Here is a 17,866-nt window from a genome sequence, read left to right as displayed (position 1 = left end):
GGAGAGTAAAATCTAATGCACAGGTTATTGTCATTATTAATAGAACATCAACAGAGTATATATTATTGTATTTAGAATCCAGTTTTGGATAAGGCTGCTGCTAATTTTCCCACCGCATAGTCCTGTATTCCATTCTGTCCTTGTTCTGGGGTCCTCTTTAATGCAATCCTGTAAAATTCCCATATGTCTCCTTTAGCCTTCCAATTAGAGTTTCTATTTCTTTAAGCACATAACAAGTATGTATGTTAAACATTTTAATATCCTTTCTGCTTCCTTTAAAAAATTGCATCATGTTTTTCTCCATCTATATTTCTATTCATGTAGTTAACCACACAACCTTGGTAACAGACACCTTTAACAGACCAATTCAGCTTGTGCAGCCATAAATAAATCAATTTACCCATGAGAATTCCCATATTTATGCAATGAAATGGGGCCAGTTCCCCTTATATCTCCACATAGAAACTGGCTATGCTCACAGCTGACTCTGTAGAGCTTTCCCCCACGATTGGACATTCAAACTCTTCAAGAGTTTTGGGATGAGAGAGGGACGTTGATTATCTGTTATAGGAAATACTATACTTGAATGTAATTTGAATATTGGTTATCTTGCCTTTGTGTAAAAAGTCCAACATTTGGTAACCTTAGAAATGTTATTATTCTGACATTATTATGTAAATATTATATTACACTTTTTCCTCACAAAGCAGCATATGAGTTGTATTATTGTAAATATTTACTCAGTATAAAATTGGAAAACTGGGAAGTTGTAGACATATGGATACAACTATGTTCATATTGGGCCAAAAGTGTTGATCTTGCTTCTTGAAATGAAATGAAATTATTCTCTCTGAGGATCCTATTCAGGATAGCTAATTGACTTTATTTATGTTTAACAACTGTTTTTATTAGTATCTATTATTTCTAACAGACTAATTTCCCTTAATCCAAAAACATTTTTGAAATCATGTTTCTGAATTTCTATCCCAAATATGAATAATATATCCATTTCTAAATTATGCACCAGAAATATCCTCTAGAGAATGAGAAAAAATGTTGGACCTTTTGTAATTCTCTGCTTAAATAAAGCTTGCATCTGTAACATTAAATTGTTTCTAAGTGAGAACAAAAATATCCGAGTGCTTTTAGAATGTTAAATCTTAGGCAAAATATTCATATCTACTCCCAAAAGTATCTCTATATTTTCAGAAGCTTTGTCTGAGGAGATGGAGACCTACTTTCAAAAACTCTGTGACCTATAGGGCTGTTAGTTCTTTCAACGATTGTAAAGTTATACCACAAAGAAGCAGAAACGTATCAAGAATGCACAGACAGCTGCCTTGCACTATTTGCCAATTACTGTGTCTGAGATTGCAGTCTGGCCTTCATGTACAGCTTTGCTGTGCTTGATATTATCTTTGATAGTGTGACAGTTTTGAAAAAGTTGGCGTAATAGTCAATTAAATTTCCAACTGTGAAAACTCATTGATTTGACTAACTTATATTATACCATCGAGCTTATTCCCTGATTTATTTCAGTTTCTCATTGATTGACAATCATTAATTCCATATATTATTAAATTCCCTCTGGCTGCAGACTCAGTTTCAAATTTGGAGGAGCCTAACTAACCCACAAAACCTAGGACTCAAGATTCTATCAGTTGACATTTAATGGTAGTACATGATTATGATGTGAAAAATGTGAAAAAAAGAGAAAGTAGTAGAAACAGTCCTCTTTTAACATTTAGGTAGTACAGTGGAGAAAAGGATATAGCAACCATTTCCTCAACGTTGTAACACAGTATGTCTTTTGTGTGGCTGAAAGTACATAGTGATTGGTACATTTTAGGATTATTTTACTAGTTGCTTCTATCTTGTGTTTTTTTTGTTGTTGTTGCTGTTTTTACAGATGAAGCAAATCATATGCAAATATATTCAAAATATCAATTGCTGGTGACCCTGAAATTGTGAAAGGCAATGCTACATTTGATTTTTCAAATATTTCAGCTGCACTGACTGCTGGGGACAAATGCAGGAGAGATATTAGCTCAAAAGTTCTCCAATTACTTCCATATTTCCTACTATTTAAAATGTAAATGGTAGATTAATTACATCTATTATAAGAGAGAAGAAGGGTGTCTGTTATCTCTTTGTGTTGTCCCGTCATAGCTGAGTGGCTGCTTACATTTTATTTTGAATGAAGGAAGCTCTTTCCACAACACAGAATATTTCTCATGATAAAGGAAAATCACATCTAATAAAAAATCAAGAAGCACTCCCTTTGACCATGGCTGATAGCATGTAGAATATATCAACCCTAGATGATTTCATAGATTGCATGTTCATTTCACCTGTTTGCTAAAAGTTCAGTTTCTGTCAGGTAAAGTACAAATTCTCTTTATGACATTAAAGCTCTATTCACAAGATAGTCCAACCTATCATAGTTCTTTTTCCAGGATCTTATCAGCTACTTACTCGCTTCTCTGACCCATCATTTTCTTGCTACCCACCAAATGCCTCATTTACTCTGCACTCCTTCCCCCATGCCTTTGTTGATGGTGTTCTTTCTATCTGAAGAATCTTTTCTACCTGTTATTCCCTGTTTCTTCATGTAATGATCTTAAACCACTATTTCAAAATCAATTTAAATGCCGCCTCTTATCTGAAGCCTTATTTAATTTCTCAAGGCAGAATTTCTTCGGTGACCACATCTTTTCTGCAGACATCTATCATGATAGTGATTTTGCATTATATACAGTTGCCCATTTTTTTTGTGTGGTTCATTAGATTAGAGTATCCTTTAGGCCAAAGACAATGTTTTATTTTTCTTTTGTACTTATCAATATTGGTTAGTGTTCAAATAAATCCATTCTAACAACAAGACAGGAGACCCATAGGTACAACTGCATGAATATGATAGGAGTTTATTTGTCTCACAAAAACATTGTTCAGCTGGCCAGGAGGCTGTCCTCTGTAAAGTCATTAAAGGACTCAGGACTTTCCCACTTGATAGTATCTTGAGTTAAAACAACAACAACAAAGCCAATCTCCAAAGGTTATATACTGTATGGTTCCATTTATGTAATATTCTTGAATTGACAAAATTACAAAATGGAAGATTAGTGGTTGTCAGGGGTTTAGGGTTATGAAGTTGTGGGGGAGTAGAGGCAGCTATATAAGAACACAGTGAAGCTTCCTTGTGGGAAGGAAACGTACCTTGACCGTATCAATGTCAATATCCTGGTTGTGATACTGTGCTACAAATTTGAAAGATGTTACCACTAGAAGAAAACTGGGTAAAGGGCATGGAATATCTCTCTGTATTATTTCTTACAACTGCATGTGAACCAACAGTTAACTAAATATTTAAAAAATTCAATTAAAATAAAGAAAAATCAAAACCCAACTCATCTAAGGAAAGCCACATTCATCACATATGAGGGTAGTGATATATTGAAAACCAAAAAACAGCAAGAATTAATCTGGGTTCTGTTTTATACACACACACACACACACACACACACACACACACAGAGAGAGAGAGAAATAACAAAGCCTTATGCATCAAATTGAAAATAAAAAATATAGAATAAAAACAAAGTATAAAAATAGTGGCTATAATTGCTCACTCTGAGTTGGTGAGACAAGTCAGTTGTTAACTCCGGGCTCCAACCCTCTCCTATCAGGAGACGCCACATTCAAAATTAACTTCCTTTTGCATCAGGGGCTGCTATATCACAGAATCTAGAAGAATCCCTGATATATGATACATTTATGTGTTAATGGGCCTACAAACTAATCTATTGAATGTTTATTCTTTGGTTGGAAGGTACTAAGATACACACTTTACTTACACACTTTCATATAATTTTCTCAACAACTACATTAATATGTTGATGTTTTTAACATCAACCTTACTTTCCTATTAAAAGAAACTGAAAGAGAAAAAGATTAATGAATGTCATGAATGCCCAAGGTCAAAAGGCTAGTATATGATTTGTAGCCAAGATAATCTGACTGCTAAATCTACTTCCTCTTGAATATCTTATTTATATGGAATACCTTCACACAACTTTCAACTTAGATGGGCATGAAAGAGATAGAAAGAGGGAGAACATCTGCTTCTATATATTTGTAGAGATTTAGGAAAGCTTTTGATACAAAGTTAATAATATGTCAATTTTACTATAATTAATTCTCTTTTTAATATTGTATGCATGTCAATCATATCCTCCTGTATGCAAAATCACTATTATTAATTTGTGGAGATGTTTCAAGAGCATTGAAGGTAGAGAGAGGTATGAGGTATTGTTATTATTCCAATATTTATTATTTGGAATGTTCTTCATATTTTGAAGATAAGTTCCAGTCATTAATTATTCCCTGTCATGTTGCCTTGGTTACAATTACTCATAGTAACTGAAGCTGTCGGATGTTGCAGGCTGAAAATGAAGAGTATTGGGTCAGATTACCACTGAGTTACATAGAATGAAAATCTAGTCATTTTCCTATTTAAAGCTTTCTAAATTCTCCTAAAATATCTTATTAGAAACACATTGCATAAGTAAAATAGATATTTGAGTAATTTCTTTACTAAAAATTTCACTTCAAGGCCGGGTGCAGTGGCTCACGCCTGTAATCCCAGCACTCTGGGAGGCCGAGATGGGTGGCTCACGAGATCAGGAGATCGAAACCATCCTGGCTAACACAGCGAAACCCCGTCTCTACTAAAAATACAAAAAAAAAAAAAAAAAAAAAAATTAGCCGGGCGTGGTGGCAGGCACCTGTGTTCACAGCTACTCGGGAGGCTGAGGCAGGAGAATGGCATGAACCCGGGAGGCGGAGCTTGTAGTGAGCCGAGATCGCGCCACTGCACTCCAGCCTGGGAGACAGAGCAAGACTGTGTCTCAAAAAAAATAAATAAAAATAAAAAATAAAAATTTCACTTCAGAACGGTGCCACTTATTCTACACTAGGGTATCTTGCCTTTTATAAATTCAGCCTCTTATTTAAATACTTTACACTGTGCATGCATTTAAAATGGACTTCAATTAGTGTGTTATTGCTTAGTAAGTATTCAGAAAACAGAGTATAAGACGCAAGTATGCCACATCATTCCACCATAAGTAACCTGGATATGCAATGCTAGCAAATTCTACCTAGCTTGGGGAATAAGAAGTTTTGTTTTGTGTTTTCTCCCTCAAGGATGTGGGCTACAAACCATTTCAAAATCCCTAATGTCTACTGAAAAATTATGCATGTATGCTCAGAGGAAATGTAATTAAAGAGAAAAACCTATGAAAACACTGTTCATTTTTATATATGTTGAGAAACTTTAACTTTTATTATTTTTTTCCTCTTAAGTCCTGTTATCGAAAGAAATGCAAAACAGTTGGTTTACAAATGTTAGATCAGTTTCCAATCACCAGCATTATAAGGAGCATTATAAAACAATGTTCTATCCCCATGGTTTTCATGAAATTATTTTATTTTATAACTAGAATACTTTTTTGTGTTTGTGCCACTGCTCACCTTTCATTTAGTAATAATAGTACTGGCACGACCTACCTCATAAATTTATTACAAAAATGAAATAATCTTGAAAACTATATTACACAAAATTTTAATTGTTTCTCAGCAGGAATTGATAGTACATATACACTATAAGAATATCACCTGAAAACATGCTTCAGAAAATTTTAGATACCAGGATAGAAAGATTTAATATCATAAGAGCTCAATCAAGGGTGCTGGATAAAAATCATGGAAAAGATATTTGAATTGAAGATCCTATTATGTGGATACCCAGTTGTACAGCCATATGCAAATACAGGGGCATAATTTTCACATCTTATTTTAGAGGTGAGGCTCTGGGTGCTTGAACAGGGAACTGACTTGTAGCAAAATGCTGACCAGGCTTTATTTTATTCTGAGTCTGATTGGTGGTTTGTGAAAAGATTCTTGTCCAAAGTCTATCCAACATGTTTCTTGTGAACCCTAACCAAAAATATACATTCACTGATAAAAAAGTCCACTTCTTCAAAGTGTCATGGTAAAATTACTGAAAAATGCCAGCAAATGGACTTACTTTGGGAGACTATGGTACAATATGTGCATCCTTAGATTTGTGGGTGAGGAAGGAAGTTGTTGACTGTCTTTAACTCATGTAGAAGCTCTGACAATGGAAACTAGTTTTGAAATTTTGCCAAGAGTAGTAAGGTTTCAGCACGTCGCATCTGGGTATGCCATTAGAGTTGCTGCCTCAGTCATGCACACTACATGCTGTAGTATTCTGTCTTAGTCCGTTTTCTGTTACTATAAAAGAATACCACAGACTGGATATCTTATAAATAAACTTACTTGGCTCATGGTTTGGGAGACTGGGAAGTTCAAGAACATGGCACCAGCACCTGGTGAAAGTCTTCTTACTGCACCACAGCATGACAAAAGGTATCACATAGTAAGAAGAAAAAGTGTGTTTGTCACCTTAGGTCTCTTCTACTTTTTATAAAGCCCCAAGTCGCATCATGAGTGTCCCATCCCAATGACTTTATCTAATTCTAATTACCTCTCAAAGGCTGAAATTCCAATCAACATATTAATTTAGAGATTAAGTTTCCAACACATAAAGTTTGGAGGACACATTCAAACCATAGCATTCCACCCTTGGACCCCAAAATTCATCTCCTTCTCATGTGCAAAATACATTAATCCATCCCAACAACCCCAGTCTTAACTCAATCCAGCACCAGCTCAAAAGCCCAAAGTCCAGAGTTTCATCTAAATCAGATATTGGTGTGCTTAAGGCATGATTAATCCCGAGGCAAATTTTCTTCAGCTATGAACCTGTGAAATCAAAACAATTTACGTACTTTACAAAATATAATCATGGGGCAGGCATAGGATAGACATTTCCATCTCAAAAGAGGGAAGGAGGCTAGAAGAAAGGGGTAACTGATCCCAAGTAAGTTCAAAACCCAACAAGGAGCACAAACTAAGTTGAAAAACTAAAGAATAATCTTTCACTCTGTGTGCCACCTCTCAGATACATGGAGGTGAAAGTTGTGTTCCCAAGGCTTTGGGCAGCCTGACACGTGGCTTTACTCAACTCAACCCACACTTCAGTTCTCCCAGTCTGGCACTGCACACTGGTGGCTGTGCAGTTCTGGGGTCCCAATAGTGATCTACTAGGCATGGCCTGATGGGCACTCTCTGTAGCAGCTCTGACCCCACATTTCTTTTTTGTTTACATTTTTTATTTCAATAGCTTTGGGGGTACAAGTGGATTTTTTGACATGGATGAATTATATAGTGTTGAATTTTGAGATTTTAGTGCACATGTCACCCAAGTAGTGTACATTATACCCAATGTGTAATTTTTTACTCTGAGCCTCCCTACCAGCCTCCCTATTCTGAGTCTTTAATGTCCATTATATCACTCTGTATGCCTTTGCGTATACATAACTTAGTTCCCACTTATAAGTGAGAACATATGGTTTTTGTGTTTTACCACTCCTGTGTTACTTGACTTAGAATAATGGTCTCCAGCTCCATCCGAGTTTCTGCAAAAGACTTCATTTCATTCTTTTTAACGGGTGAGTCATAGTCCATGGTGTGTGTGTATATATATATATATATATATATATATTACACTTTTTTTTTGTCAACTTTAGTTGATGGGCACATAGGTTGGTTCCACATTGTTGCAGTTGTGAATTGTGCTGCTATAAACATACGTGCACCAGTGTCTTACTGATCGAATGGTAGATTTACTTTTAGTTCTTTAAGGAATCTCCATACTGTTTTCCATAGGGGTAGTACTAATTCACATTCCTACCAGTAGTGAATAAGCGTTCCTTTGACTCCACATCCACACCCATGCCTATTGCTTGCTGGCTTTTTAATAATGGCCATTCTTGCAGAAGTAAGGTGATCTCACTGTGGTTTTAATTTGCATTTCACTGATGATTAGTGATGTTGAGCATTTTTTCATATGCTTCTTGGCCATTTTATTATACCTCTTCTTTTGAGAAATGTTTATTTTTCTCCTTTGCCCACATTTGATGGGATTATTTGTTTTTTTCCTGCTGATTTGTTTGAGTTCCTTGTATATTCTGGATAGTAGTTCTTTGTTGGCTTGTAATTTGGAAAAATATTTTCTCCCATTGTGTGGGTTGTCTATTTACTGATTTTATTTCTTTTGCTGTGCAGAAGCTTTTTAGTTTAATTAGGTCCCATTTATTTATTTTTGTTTTTGTTGCATTTGCTTTTGGTGACCCCACATTTCTTCTCAGCATTGCCCTAGCAGGGACTCTGTGGTGGCTCTATGTCTGCAACGAATCTCTCTACTTTGTCCCCCAGGCTGTTTGCAACATCCTTTGAAATCTAGGTATTGAAATCTAGGCCATGACCCCTCTTGCATTCTGCATACCTGCAGAATGATCACCAGATAGATGCTGCCAACTTTTATGATTGTACTTTCCAGAGTGAAGACTGGAGCCACACTTGGGGCTGCTTCAGCCACAGCTGTGATAGCTGAGGAGCACTACACTGAAATGCAAGGAGCAGAGAACCAAGGAAGCTCTGGGCAGAGGCCCATTTTCCAAAACCATTCTGCCCTGTTAGAGTTCTGGACTTGTGATGAAAAGGCAGTTTTAAAGATCTCTGAAATGACTTCAGGGTCTTTCTCCCACTGTCTTGATTCTTTTTGTCAGTACTAATCTTCTTAGAAAACTGCCACTGGACCATATTCTTGGTTTCTTCTGCCGAAAAATGTTTTCTTTCTCTACCACATGGCCAGGCTGTGACTCTTGCAAATTGTCATGCTCTGTTTTGTTTCTCATCTTACTATAAGTCTTTAAAAGTGGCCATGCAGTAGTCTGAATGCTTTGCTGCTTAGATATTTCCTTCTGCCATATAACCTGGTTTATTGCCCTGAAATTCTGCATTCTATAAAGCCCTTGGACATGAGCACTTGTCAGCCATGTTCTTTGAGACACAACCACGTAAGTAGTTTCAAAGAAGTTGCAGAATTCCCTTAGTCTTCTCATTGAGCCATTACCAGAATTGCCCATAATGCTTAGTTTGTGGAAATACAGTCATTTTCTGGTCTGTGCCTCCAAATTGCTGCAGCCTTTACCCATTATCCATTTTCAAAGCCACTTCCACATTTTCAGGTTATTTGTTATAGCAACAACTCGTCCTCTCTATACCAATTTTCTTAGTCTATTTTCTACTGTGATAGCAGAATACCACAGACTAGATAATTTATGAAGAAAATACGCTCATTTAATTCACAGTTCTGTGGGCTGGGATTCCCAAGACCATAGTGCCAGCAACTGGTGAGGACCTCCTCACTGCATCATAACATAGCAGAGGGCATCGCATGGTGAGAGGGCAAGAACATGCCTGTCAGCTCAGGTCTCTCTTTCTCTTCTTATGAAGCCCCCACTCTAATGATCTTACTGAATTCTCATTACCCCCTGAAGACCCTACCTCCAATCAACAAGAGTCTCAACCACCTATCATTGTAATGTAATCAGAGATTATACCACAAGCTTTTCTGATTCCACCCATTCTTCTTCCTATTTTCCAAACCGTCTCCTTTTCATGCCACAAAAGACCCTTACCAACTGATCTGGGAAACTCAGCCCCCATTGGATCCAAATACTCAGTAGGAAAGGATATAATGACTTTGGGGCTAGTTTTGAAGTGCTTCTTTCCAAGACTTAAATAAGTTTTAGACTCTCCAGGAAATAGCTACTCCCTTGCTCGTCTCTCCATGTGGTGGTGGAAAGAAACAGTTTTTGTTATATTTGTTTTGTATTCTGTACTGTATCATCTTTTTTTTTTTTTTTTTTTTTTTTTTTGGACAGAGTTTCACTCTTGTTGCCCATGCAATGGCGGGATCTTGGCTCACTGCAACCTCTGCCACCCGGGTTCAAGTGAGTCTACTGCCTCAGCTCACTGAGTAGCTGGGATTACAGGCATCTACCACCAGGCCCAGCTAATTTTTTGTATTTTTAGTAAAGACGGCTTTCACCATCTTGGCCAGGCTGGTGTTGAACGCCTGATCTCAGGTAAAATGCCCGCCTCAGCCTCCCAAAGTGCTGGGATTACAGGCGTGAGCCACCACGCCCAGCCATTTTCTATTTTTTATAACATTTCTACAAGAGAGGTATTTCCTATATGTTATGTCGCATAAGTAAAATGAAACTCAGAGAAATTTAATTATTTGCCTCAAATTGCACAACCAAGACTTGACTACAGATGTTATCATGTCAAATCAATGAGAATTTCTATGGCATACATGTATTTTTTTATTCTAAGAATGATAACTGAAAATAATGAAAGCAAAAACTGCCTATAAGCTAACAAGAAAATTTTTACTTCAAATTATATTTAAACTATGTTTAACACTCTTACTGAACACTGTAGATTTGATGAAGTATTTTACAGTATTGTACTATGTTTTTCATATTATTCTCCCTGAGTGAAACCTGTTTCATATCATTGTCCCTCTTTAAACAGTATATGTGACTTAGAAAGACCTTTTTAAAAAATATCTTTATTACTAAACTTTGTTAAAAAAAACACTTTGTCTCCTTCCTTTCTCATCCAAAGAACATTTAAAATAAATTAATTTTCTTTAATTTGCTTCAAAGAACAAAGGCTCTTTATGATAAGATCAGAAGTTTCATTGAATCTCTATTTCTAAACAGGTATCCAGAGATTTTAAAAAAGTAGAGATAAAACAAAGAAGTCCTAAAATTTCTGTCTAGTAGGGTGAATGTTCTCTGTAGTAATAGATTTTTTCATATTCTTGTCAATAGAATTGGAGAAAAAAAGTGTAAATCTAGAGCATTTCATTTGAGTACTGATAGATACCAAAAGAAAATGGTAACTGACTACCCTTTATAATGCCACTCTAAAAGCTGTCACTTCAGTAAATTTCAGGAAAAAGGACAGAGAAAAGAAAGGAAACTTTCTCATCCAAGAAACAAGCATGTTCACCCTAAACTAACTTGATCTTTCTTATTAACCAAATAATTTTAGAAATATAAAGAAGAAAGAGGCAGGACTTCTGGCTATGGACAAATGAGGAGATTGGCAAATTTTCCCTTCCAAAAAGCAATGATAAAATGGAATAAAGTTAATGAAAACATCTATTTTTATGCTCTTTTAATTGACCAAAGGCGATTTTTGAGAAGCTCTTCTGCTTTAGAACTGCTTCACTTTGGGTAGTGACAGTGCGAATTTGTAGTGTTCAAGCCTGTGGCTACTCCTCACAGTTCTATTTGGAGTGATGAAGAATTATCCTAGGAAATGGCATTGTGGATGAAACAGACAATCTTCGTGGTTTGGAAGTAGTGGTTCTACTTGCTTGAGGTTGTGGTCATTGTTGAGGCATGGACATGCTTGTTTGAGACATGCAAGGTGGAAACTATACAGGGCCCAAGCTCTCCATATACTCTTACTTAACTCTGTGTGCAGTCATGAAGGATACTTGAAAAGAACCAGTGGAAAGTAAAAGAGATATCAGATTGGAAAAAAATACCCTGAGGTTTGAATGTATATCTCTAAATACAAATAGATATACCAAAAGTCTTACTGGCTCAAGGCTCTTGAGCACAATTTCTCTCAAATCATTAGCTTGCCACCTAATTACAGAGACACAGAAGTGACTGCTAGAAAATTTGACTTACATTTAAGCAAGCATTAAAAACAGAACAAAACATGGACAGACAAACAAAAACTTAACATGGACATTAGGGAGTACAAACCATGGAGGAGACAGATTTCATAGATTTAGCTCAGGTAAATCTGAACCCTAAAACAAACAAACAAAAAATACAACCAACAAACAATCCTAGCAAATTTATAAAAAGGTAAAAAACAAAACATCAATTTATAAGGAGAAAAATAGAATTCAGACTTGCTACGATATGCTGTCTATAAAAAATTCAGACATCCAAAGATACAGGACAGTTAAAGAGGGAGAAACAGTCAGTAGATGTTGGTTTTATCAAATAAAGACTTCAGAAAAGCTATGAAAAATAAGTTTAAAAATAGAAGAAAATCACACCTAAAGAGTTAATAGTGTAGTAACAGTGAATCAACAAACACAAAACAAAATAAGGACAGATAAATTATTTGAAGAGGACCAAATGGAAATTATGGAATTTTAAAAAATGCAATTGAAATTGAGAAAATTCAGAAAAGCTCAGCAGCAGATTTGAGATGGCAGAATAATTAGTGAGTTTGAAGGTAGATCAATGCAAATGATTCAACTGAAGAAAAAACACAGAAGAAAAATAAATTAAAGAAAAATGAGCAAAGCCTTACAAATCAGTAAAACACCATAAAATATATCAATATATCTGTAAAGAAAATCTCAAAGGAAGAGAAAGAGACAAAAAATTTGAAAAAATAATAGCTGACAAATTTCCAAATTGATGAAGACATTTATGTATACTTTTGAATATAAAAAATAAACCCTAAATCCTTGGTAGAATAAATACAAAGAGAAACATACCTAGATGTATCAACCTGTTCAAAACAAAACATCAAGTCTTGAAAGCACCAAGAATAAAACAGCCCATTACTGATACATTGGATTACCATCTGAAACAATGGAGCACACAAAATAGTGAAATGACATCTTCAAAGTTCTAAAAGAAAAACAAACCCACTTTGAAAACAAGGAATTCTCTCTCTAGCAAAACTCTTCTTTAAAAATGAAGGCAAGGTAAGGATACCTAGAAATAAACAAAGGCTAAGATAGTTTGTTCACAGAAGACCTTCCTTTGAATACTAAAATCCATGAGACTAAAAAGAATTGATATCAGATAGTAATTTGAACCCACAGAAATAAATAAAAATTCTCCAAAGTGTTAAATATGTAGATTAACAAAAGGCAATACATATGTATTTGTTTATTTTTTCTCTTAACTTCTTTAAAATATATGACTGATTAAAGCAATAATTACAATACTATATTATGTGATGAATAATTAAAGAATGTAAAACCAGAGCAAGGTGAAGAGAGGAAATAATAGAGATTAGAGCAGATATCCATGAAATTAAGAAAATACAATATATAAAGTTAATGAAACAAAAAAATTGTTCTTGGAATATGTCAACAAAACTCACAAACCTTAGCTAGACTGACTAAGAAGAAAAGAGTGAAAACACAAATTACCAAAAGGAGAAATAAAACTAGAGACATCACTACCAACCCTACACAACTGAAAAGGATATAGGTGGATATAGTTAACAACTTTATGACAATAAATTGGGCAACCTAGATAAAATAGACACATTCCTATGAAGGTACCAAGTACCAAAATGACTCAACACAAAGCACAAAATCTGTTAGATCCATAAAATAAGTAACAAAATTAAACTTGTAATTAGAAATAGTCCGCTTCGAATAAGCCCAGGTTCAGGTAGTTTCATGGGTAAATTTTATAAAATATTTAAAGAATAAACAATACACAATTGGTCTTCAAAAGTTTTGAAGAGGGGAGACTACTTTCCAACTTATTCTAGGAGGTCAGTATTATTCTGAGACCAAATCTAGACAAGAGACATAACAGAAAATGAAACTAAAGATAAGTATGCATCATAAAAAATACACAAAAATTCTTAACAAGGACCAGGGTGGCACCTCACTCCAGTAACTGCAGCACTTTTAAGACAGACGTGAGAAGATACCTTGAGGCCGAGAGTTTGAGACCAGCCTAGCCAACATAGAAAGATCCTATTCTACAAAAACATTAAAAAAAAAAAAAATCAGGCATGGTGGTGTGTGCCTGTGGTCCCAAATACTTGAGAGGCTGAGGTGGGAGATTTGCTTAAGCCCAGGATGTTGTCTGGTTAGCTACGATGGCACCACTGCACTCCAGCGTCTGTGACAATGTGAGGCCTTGTCTAAAAAAAAATACAAACACTAAAAATAAAGACAAGAAAAATTCTTAATATAATATCAGCAAAATATCAATTAATTGTTAAAAAGATTGTACACTAAAACACTGTGATATTTCTCAGGGATGGACGTTTAATTAACATCTGAAAACTAATTAATGACTTCATCATATTAGTATAATAAATAGTGTTTGGTAAATGTTTTTCTACAATAAGCCAAATAGTAAATATTTTAGACTTTGCAGTCCATGTGACAGCTGTTAGAAATTATTCAGCTATGCTGAGTAAGTAAATGGGCACATCTGTGTTCCGGTAAGTATTTGTTTACAAAAGTATTTACTCAGAGGTGGAAGGCAGAACTTGGAACATTATTTGTGTTTGCCAATCCTCGGAGAAAGAAGAAAGGAAAACAACATAATCATCTCAAAAGAAAAAAATTATCAAAATCCATTATCTTGTCATGACAAAAACTCACAAGAATTTAGGAAGATGAGTGGGGCCCAGTGGCTCAATGGATAACATGTCTGACTACGGATCAGAAGATTCTAGAAGTTAGGAAGAGAAGGGAATGCCATCAACCAGCTAAAACATGAAAAACCCATAGTTACCATCATGATAAATGGTGAAAGACTGAATGCTTTCCCCTTAAGATCAGGAACAGGACAGTAATGCCCACCCTCACTACCTTTATTCATCAAGGCACTGGTAGTTCTTGCCAGTAAAATAATATATCCCCTAACCCTTATCCGCCTCAAAAACCAAAAAGCTACCCATATTGGGAGGTAAAACTATCTTTATTCACAATCATATAAACTAACATAAAACTTAGTATACAAGTTTAAGTTTAAAGTTAAACTTTAAATCACAAGATAGAAAATATTTGAAAAGTAAAAGTGTCTATATCACAAAGAAAGAAAGAAGTAGTATCAGAACAACGTGTCCAAATGGTGACTACTTTTTTGCTCACTTTTATCCTTGATTGCAGAGGAAGCACGGGTGTCCTGACAATGAGGCATAAATAGTATAGCCTAGTCAGAAACAACATAGCTGTAGCCGCTGGGTCAAGTGAACTCCAAAGCTGAAATAGTGTTTTGAAAATATTAGAAGTTCATTCTGTTGATCCTCAAATAAGCAATTACTCAAAACTGAAAGTGAATGCAAAGCTTTGCTCACTGGTGTGGAGTAATTGTTTCTCCTTTGCCCCCTAATTTCTCTCTTCCCTCTAGTCCAAAGTTAGCTGCTTGAAGAAAAAAGATCAAGGGTTTTGCCAAAATCCCTGTTTCCCCAATAGGGCTGACAGCCATACACATCCATCTGAGTAAGCTGGGGAATTTGGGGGAGGTGACACACTCAAACATGTATGGCTCTGTTTGATGTAGGCACACACACCCCCATCTTGTGGAGCAGAGGTACCTGAATTCAACTGACAGGATTTGGACAAATTTCGCAGTACAGGAAGAAAGCAAATATGATGTTGTCAGTACAGCCAACTTTCAGCCAACTTAATGTACTATTGTTGTGACTTCCACTGCTAAATGCACATTTGGCTTTGGCTTACATACTTTTACTATGAATGCTCAAAATCCCAGAGGGGATTATCCTGATCTGGAAAGGTTGCATGGAGAATAGTACTAATAATATCAGCACATCACATCCCAAATGAGCTTTGAGATATAGGACTCTGTGATGGATGATTTTGCTGATTGGAACCTATGACAAAGTGAGGCAAATCTGGAAGCACTCATTAATTTAATACTGCTTAAACATGGCTACAAGGTATACACCAACTGAAAAGTACCTATTAGTGTTCTACTGAAGTAGAACTGAAGTAGTAGTAGTTCTACTTCTACTGAAATAGAACTGAAGGAGAACACTAATAAAGCAATAATTACAATACTATATTATATGGCTAATAATTAAAGAAAGCAGAATCGCTAACTTACAGGGGTCTTATGAGTCTGTGACCTGATACTCCCCATTTAGGGTGGGCCAACTGAAATTCAATGACTAACAAGATGAGACAGGACAAAAATACTTCTCATGTCAAATGGAAGTTCAGGAATAAACAGGCCTCCAGTAGCATGACAGCATTACATGAAAAAGTAATGGTTAGGTCTTTGTGGGACAATGTTAGACTATTCTGCCATCTGAAGCAACAGTGCCAGTTCAGTAAAACCACCAATTCACAGAAGTCTCCTTAAATGTTTCGAGCTGGTTCACTGATGCATTGGCTAAGCTGAAAACTCATGACATGTACTAAGTTACCATAGCTGTAACTCAGCACTTGCTGTTCAGAATCGAAAAGGTATGTGGTAACTTCACTCAGTGGGTAGAACTCAAGTAATTTTTAATAACTCTGACTGGTGCTTCCCTTGATGGAGTTTGTTTGTTTTACTTATTCCTGGGATATTTCTTGCAACCTGTTTTGTTTTAAATTTAGAAAACTACAAACTAGCAGATTAAAAACAGGTAAAACTATCTGAATGACTCATGCAGTTGCTCATGGTTAAGTGTCCATTCCCTGATGAGACTAACTGAAATCAAGCTGCTGATGGAGACTGCAACACCTAGAATGCCACCATTGTTGCCTGGATCCATCATCATACAGAACGTGGAAATATCTTCACAATTATAGACTAGGGAAATAGTAAAAGATTCTGTTTCTGATGCAGGGGCAACCATTGCATACCAAATTTGTGAGCCTTGCCAAAGTTGGCCGAGTCCACCTCACTTAGTATTCCAGGTCCATACACCTTTGTAAGGAAGTTTGGTCACTGAATGTGTATGCCTCCATAAAAAGATCACTTTCTCTTGGCTGATCCATGGGTTATGATAAAATAAAAAACAGTGGTAAATGGCCCTATTTTAAAAATTCAGGATTCTGTCCTGACCATTCCTGGGCATGATGTTTCATTCTTTCTTCTAATGGCAAATCCAGGTTTGCCTGATGGATGCAGTTTTAGTGTGGCAGCCCATCCAAGATGTGTCCTAGGAGAGATAAGCTTAATTCTGACTTAGGCTTCTGGAGTTTTTAGTTGGGTTGACATAGTCCTTCACCATAAGGCTAATAATCACTTAATTGAGTACACTGCTCACCAAAGTTACCCACGTGAAGCAAAGTCAGGAATATAATATATTTCTGTAATTTTATAAAATTTTTTTCCTCTTGTATGTGATCAATCCAAATGTAAATTTTGAGTGTAAGGAAGGGCTAGTTGAAAAATATAGTATAATGATGGCCATTCTAACTGGTGTGAGATGGTATCTCACTGTGGTTTTGATTTGCATTTCTCTGATGGCCAGTGATGATGAGCATTTCTTCATGTGTTTTCTGGCTGCATAAATGTCTTCTTTTGAGAAGTGTCTGTTCATGTCCTCTGCCCACTTTTTGATGGGGTTGTTTGTTTTTTTCTTGTAAATTTGTTTGAGTTCATTGTAGATTCTGGATATTAGCCCTTTGTCAGATGAGTAGGTTGCAAAAATTTTCTCCCATTCTGTAGGTTGCCTGTTTATTCTGATGATAGTTTCTTTTGCTGTGCAGAAGCTCTTTAGTTTAATTAGATCCCATTTGTCAATTTTGCCTTTTGTTGCCATTGCTTTTGGTGTTTTAGACATGAAGTCCTTGCCCACGCCTATGTCCTGAATGGTATTGCCTAGGTTTTCTTGTAGGATTTTAATGGTTTTAGGTCTAACATATAAGTCTTTAATCCATCTTGAATTAATTTTTGTATAAGATGTAAGGAAGGGATCCAGTTGCAGCTTTCTACATATGGCTAGCCAGTTTTCCCAGCACCATTTATTAAATAGGGAATCCTTTCCCCATTTCTTGTTTTTGTCAGGTTTGTCAAAGATCAGATAGTTGTAGCTATGCGGCATCATTTCTGAGGGCTCTGTTCTTTTCCATTGATCTATGTCTCTGTTGTGGTACCAGTACCATGCT

Source organism: Nomascus leucogenys, chromosome 12, assembly GCF_006542625.1.
Source record: "Nomascus leucogenys isolate Asia chromosome 12, Asia_NLE_v1, whole genome shotgun sequence".
Classification (NCBI taxonomy): Eukaryota; Metazoa; Chordata; class Mammalia; order Primates; family Hylobatidae; genus Nomascus; species Nomascus leucogenys.
The sequence above is the reverse complement of the archived record's forward strand: the minus strand, read 5'-3'. Positions refer to the sequence as shown.